Raw genomic sequence first — 6,127 nt, 5'->3', positions numbered from 1 at the left:
GGTGTGTGGGGCCCTCGTGTGGCCCCCCGCGTTGCCCTTCCGCCTACTTAAAGCCTTCGTCGCAAAACCCTCTGTACCGAGAGCCACGATACGGAAAACCTTACTGAGACGCCGCCGCCGCCAATCCCATCTCGGGGGATTCTGGAGATCACCTCCGGCACCCTGCCGGAGAGGGGATTCATCTCCCGGAGGACTCTTCACCGCCATGGTCGCCTCCGGAGTGATGAGTGAGTAGTTCACCCCTGGACTATGGGTCCATAGCAGTCGCTAGATGGTTGTCTTCTCCTTATGTGCTTCATTGTTGGATCTTGTGAGCTGCCTAACATGATCAAGATCATCTATCTGTAATACTATATGTTGTGTTTGTCGGGATCCGATGGATAGAGAATACTATGTTATGTTAATTATCAAGTTATTACCTATGTGTTGTTTATGATCTTGCATGCTCTCCGTTATTAGTAGAGGCTCGGCCAAGTTTTTGCTCTTAACTCCAAGAGGGAGTATTTATGCTCGATAGTGGGTTCATGCCTCCATTAAATGCGGGACGAGTGACGTAAAGTTCTAAGGTTGTGGATGTGTCTGTTGCCACTAGGGATAAAACATTGATGCTATGTCTAAGGATGTAGTTATTGATTACATTACGCACCATACTTAATGCAATTGTCTGTTGTTTTGCAACTTAATACTGGAAGGGGTTCGGATGATAACCTCAAGGTGGACTTTTTAGGCATAGATGCATGCTGGATAGCGGTCTATGTACTTTGTCGTAATGCCCAATTAAATCTCACTATATTTATCATATCATGTATGTGCATTGTTATGCCCTCTCTATTTGTCAATTGCCCGACTGTAATTTGTTCACCCAACATGCTTTTATCTTATAGGAGAGACACCTCTAGTGAACTGTGGACCCCGGTCCTATTCTTTACATCGCATACAAATCTGCTGCAATACTTGTTCTTTCATCGTTCTCTCGCAAACAATCATCATCCACACTATACATCTAATCCTTTGTTACAGACAAGCCGGTGAGATTGACAACCTCACTCGTTTCGTTGGGGCAAAGTACTTTGGTTGTGTTGTGCAGGTTCCACGTTGGCGCCGGAATCTCTGGTGTTGCGCCGCACTACATCCCGCCGCCATCAACCTTCAGCGTGCTTCTTGGCTCCTCCTGGTTCGATAAACCTTGATTTCTTTCTAAGGGAAAACTTGCTGCTGTGCGCATCATACCTTCCTCTTGGGGTTCCCAACGAACGTGTGAGTTACACGCCATCAAGCATATTCTTAAACATGAGTTGCCGGTTGAAGATTTAGGTACAACACCACCACCAAAGGAAGATCATGTTTTTGATTTAAAACTGTTGCCTGATAATCTTAAGTATGCTCATATTGATGATAAGAAAATATATCCTGTTATTATTAGTTCTAAGCTTTCAGATTTTGAGGAAGAAAGGTTATTGGAAATATTGAAGAAACACTGAGGAGCTATTGGCTACACTCTTGATGATTTGAAGGGGATTTCTCCCTCTATTTGCCAACATGCTATCAACATGGAAGATGATGTAAAGCCTGTTGTTGAACATCAGTGTCGTCTAATTCCTAAGATGAAAGATGTGGTAAGGAATGAGGTATTAAAACTTCTTGAAGCTGGTATTATGTATCCTATTGCTGATAGTAGATGGGTTAGTCATGTACATTGTGTTCCTAAGAAAGGAGGAATGACTGTTGTGCCTAATGATAATGACGAGCTCATCCCTCAAAGAGTAGTTGTAGGGTATAGAATGTGCATTGATTATCGAAAAGTTAATAAAGTTACTAAGAAAGATCATTACCCTTTACCCTTTATTGATCAAATGTTAGAAAGGTTGTCTAAAAATACTCATTTTTGCTTTCTTGATGGTTATTCTGGGTTTTCACAAATTGCTGTTAAAACTAAAGATCAAGATAAAACCACTTTCACTTGTCCCTATGGAACTTATGCTTATAGACGTATGCCGTTTGGTTTATGTAATGCTCCTGCTACTTTTCAAAGATGCATGTCTGCTATTTTTCATGGCTTTTGTGAGAATATTGTAGAGGTATTCATGGATGATTTTTCTGTCTATGGGAATTCTTTTGATAATTGCTTGCGAAACCTTGATAAAGTTTTGCGAGAGAGGTGAAGAAACTAACCTTGTTCTTAATTGGGAGAAATGCCACTTTATGGTTAATGAAGGAATTGTATTGGGACATAAAATTTCCGAGAGAGGTATTGAAGTTGATAGAGCTAAAGTCGAAGCAATTGAGAAGATGCCCTATCCTAGGGATGTTAAAGGTATTCGTAGTGTTCTTGGTCATGCTTGGGTTTTATAGGAGATTTATTAAAGATTTCTCCAAGATTTCAAAGCCTCTTACTAATCTTCTTCAAAAAGATGTACCTTTTGTTTTTGATGATGATTGTAAGGAAGCTTTTGAAACTCTAAAGAAAGCCTTAACAAGCTGCTCCTGTAGTTGAACCTCCTGATTGGAACTTGCCTTTTGAAATTATGTGTGATGCTAGTGATTTTTCTGTAGGCGCTGTTCTTGGACAGCGAGTAGATAAAAAATTGAATGTTATTCATTATGCTAGCAAAACTCTTGATGCTGCTCAAAGAAATTATGCTACAACTGAAAAAGAATTATTAGTTGTAGTCTTTGCTTGTGACAAGTTTAGATCCTATATTGTTGATTCAAAAGTTACAATTCATACTGATCATGCTGCAATTAGATACCTTATGGCAAAGAAATATGCTAAGCCAAGGCTTATTAGATGGGTGCTTCTTTTGCAAGAATTTGATTTACATATTATAGATAAGAAAGGTGCTGATAATCCTGTGGCTGATAATTTGTCTAGATTGGAAAATATTACTTATGATTCTGTTCCTGTTAATGATAGTTTTCCAAATGAACAATTGGCTGTAATAAAGGTGAGCTCGCGAGATAGTCCTTGGTACGCTGATTATGCTAACTTTATTGTATCCAAGTACTTGCCTCCAACCTTTTCAGCTCAAGCAAAGGAGGAAATTCTTTTATGACTTGAGGCATTATTTTTGGGATGACCCACACTTATATAAAGAAGGAGTGGATGGTATTCTGCGAAGATGTGTTCCCGAATATGAACAACAAGAGATATTGAGTAAGTGTCATGGTAGTGTTTATGGAGGACATCATGCCGGAGATAGAACCGCGCAAAAGGTTCTAGAATCAGGTTTCTATTGGCCAACTCTCTTCAAAGATGCAAGAAAGTTTATTTTATCTTGTGATGAATGTCAAAGGGTTGGTAATATCTCCAGACGCAATGAAATGCCTATGAATTATACTCTTGTTATTGAACCATTCGATTGTTGGGGATTTGACTTCATGGGTCCTTTCCCTTCTTCAGAAGGTAACACTCATATACTTGTCGCTGTTGATTATGTTACTAAATGGGTAGAAGCCATACCCACGAAAAGTGCTGATGGTGAGACCTCTTTAAGAATGCTTTTAGATATTATTTTTCCTAGATTTGGAGTTCCTAGATATCTTATGACTGATGGAGGTTCTCATTTTATTCATGGTGGTTTTAGAAAAACTCTTGCTAAATATGGTATTAATCATAGAATTGCTTCCGCTTATCATCCTCAAACTAGTGGGCAAGTAGAATTATCAAATAGAGAGATTAAATCTATCTTGCAAAAGACTGTTAATAAATCTAGAGAGAACTGGGCTATTAAATGGAAGGAAGCACTATGGGCTTATAGAACTGCTTATAAAAATCCCATGGGTATGTCACCGTATAAAATGGTTTATGGGAAAGCTTGTCATTTACCTTTAGAACTCGAGCACAAAGCTTATTGGGCTGTGAGAGAACTAAATAAAGATCCTAAACTTGCCGGTAAGAAAAGATTGCTACAATTGAGTTCTCCAGATGAATGGAGAAGTGAAGCATATGAAAATGCTAAACTCTTTAAAGAGAAAGTTAAGAAATGGCATGATAGAAGAATTATCAAAAGAGAATTTAATGTTGGAGATAAAGTCCTATTGTATCGGTCTCGTCTCAGATTTTTTGCAGGGAAATTACTCTCAAAATGGGAAGGACCATATGTCATTGATGAGGTGTATCGTTCAGGAGCAATTAAAATTAGCTCTCTGCAAGGTAATGCCACACAAGTGGTGAATGGACAAAGACTCAAGCATTATATCTCCGGTGATTCTTATAATGAAGATGTTGATGTTATTCCAGTGGTAACTCCGGAAGCTTTCATCAAAGGTCAAATTGACAGTCCTGCAGAGTTCGACTTTGAATAGGTAACAGTACTGGTAAGAAAAAGTCCGCATTTAACTTTCCGAACAATGTTTTTGCTACTTTTGGAAAATATGAAAAATTACGAGATCGAAACGGAGTGGAGGAGACGCACGAGGGCGTGCCCTCATAGGCCGGCACGGGCCCCAGCCTGGCCGCGCCGCCCTATGAGGAGATCCCCTCGTTGCCCCTCTCCGACTCTGGTTCGACCTGGTACTTTCCTTTTGTCGTGAAAATTTCTGCTATATAATCCCCCGGACCCCTGGAGGTCCGTATATCGTTTTCTCGTCGCGTTTTGTTTCGAGCTGTTTCTGCCAGGATCTGTTTTTGATCTAGAAGCACCATGGTCTCCAACAACAAGGACAAGGAGCCTTTGAAGGAAGATATTCAGAATCTCGAGTTGAAAGAAGAATTCAAGGAGGGAGTAAGGGAGATGTCATCAACAAAAAGAAAGCGGCAAACTATGGGGAGTAAGCCAATCTTGGTGGGATCGGTTAACACTGGACGTTCTTTTTCTCATAACTTGCAGGGACCTTTACCGCCTGCTCTTAGCCTCACCTCTTTCCCTGCTGTGGAGGAAGCACTACGGGTTACCGATGAGTTTTATGATCAATACCGTGCTCTGAGAAGGGAAGTGGAGATACTTCAGGAGGAGAACAACCGACTTCGCAGAATGCTGGAATATCACTCAATTCCCATCACAAGGCCACCACCGCCATCTTTGGATAACAATGAATCTCTTCGAGTCTTAGTGCAGAATTGCCAAACTGAGAAGCTGAAGCTGAAGGAGATCTTTAAGAATCGCAGGAACGGGCCACCACTATCACCGCCGAAGGAGTAATTCATCATCGGTATTGGCACCCCCTTGGTTTGTTCCAAGCTTGGGGGGGTGCCGCGGTATCACATCATCACTATCTTTTACCTTTTTATTATCAAGTAGTGTCATATCATGAGTAGGGAAGTTATCATATGAGATGTGTTGCGGTATGGAAATATCTCTCTTTAGTTGGTTATCTATGTATCCCTTGGTGTGAGTTATCGTTATGGAATATTAATGAGAAGTCTTATCATTTACATATTGCACATCTTATTTTAGTTTGCAATCTCTATTATATGATTGATCTTGTTGTTAGTATTGGTATCACTTTGGGAGCATTGAGTAAATCTATTTGGTTTTGGCAAACTTAGCATTGGTCAATAGCAACAACACTTTGAGTTTAAGTAGAAAAGAGGAAATACATGTAGATATGTTATTATCTTTCTTGTTAGTTCTTAGCTTAGTATTCTGAAGTTAAAATTGTTTGTGCTTACAAGGAAGATGCATGATTGTTTCTATCACATGTATATTTGTTTGTTTCCCTCAACTCTTATGCTTGCTAATTAACCTTGCTAGCCAAAGACCTGTACGGAGAGGGAATACTTCTCGTGCATCCAAACCCTTAAACCAAACCTATGCCATCAGTGTCCACCATAACTACCTACTATGTGGTATTTCCCTGCCATTCCAAGTAAATACTTCATGTGCTACCTTTAAACAATTCAAAAGTTATTACCTCTTATTTGTGTCAATGTTTTATAGCTCATGAGGAAGTATGTGGTGTTTTATCTTTCAATCTTGTTGGGCAGCTTTCACAAATGGACTAGTGGCTTCATCCACTTATCCTATAATTTTGCAAAAGAGCTGGCAACGGGGTTCCCAGCCCCAATTAATTAACTTTCATTAATAATTCTCTTCACATGTTTTGCCCTGATTCATCAGTAAGCAACTTAATTTTGCAATAGACACTCCTCCATGGTATGTGAAATGTTGGAAGGCACCCGAGGATT

Source organism: Lolium rigidum, chromosome 2 (genome assembly GCF_022539505.1).
Source record: "Lolium rigidum isolate FL_2022 chromosome 2, APGP_CSIRO_Lrig_0.1, whole genome shotgun sequence".
Taxonomy (NCBI): Eukaryota; Viridiplantae; Streptophyta; class Magnoliopsida; order Poales; family Poaceae; genus Lolium; species Lolium rigidum.
The sequence above is the reverse complement of the archived record's forward strand: the minus strand, read 5'-3'. Positions refer to the sequence as shown.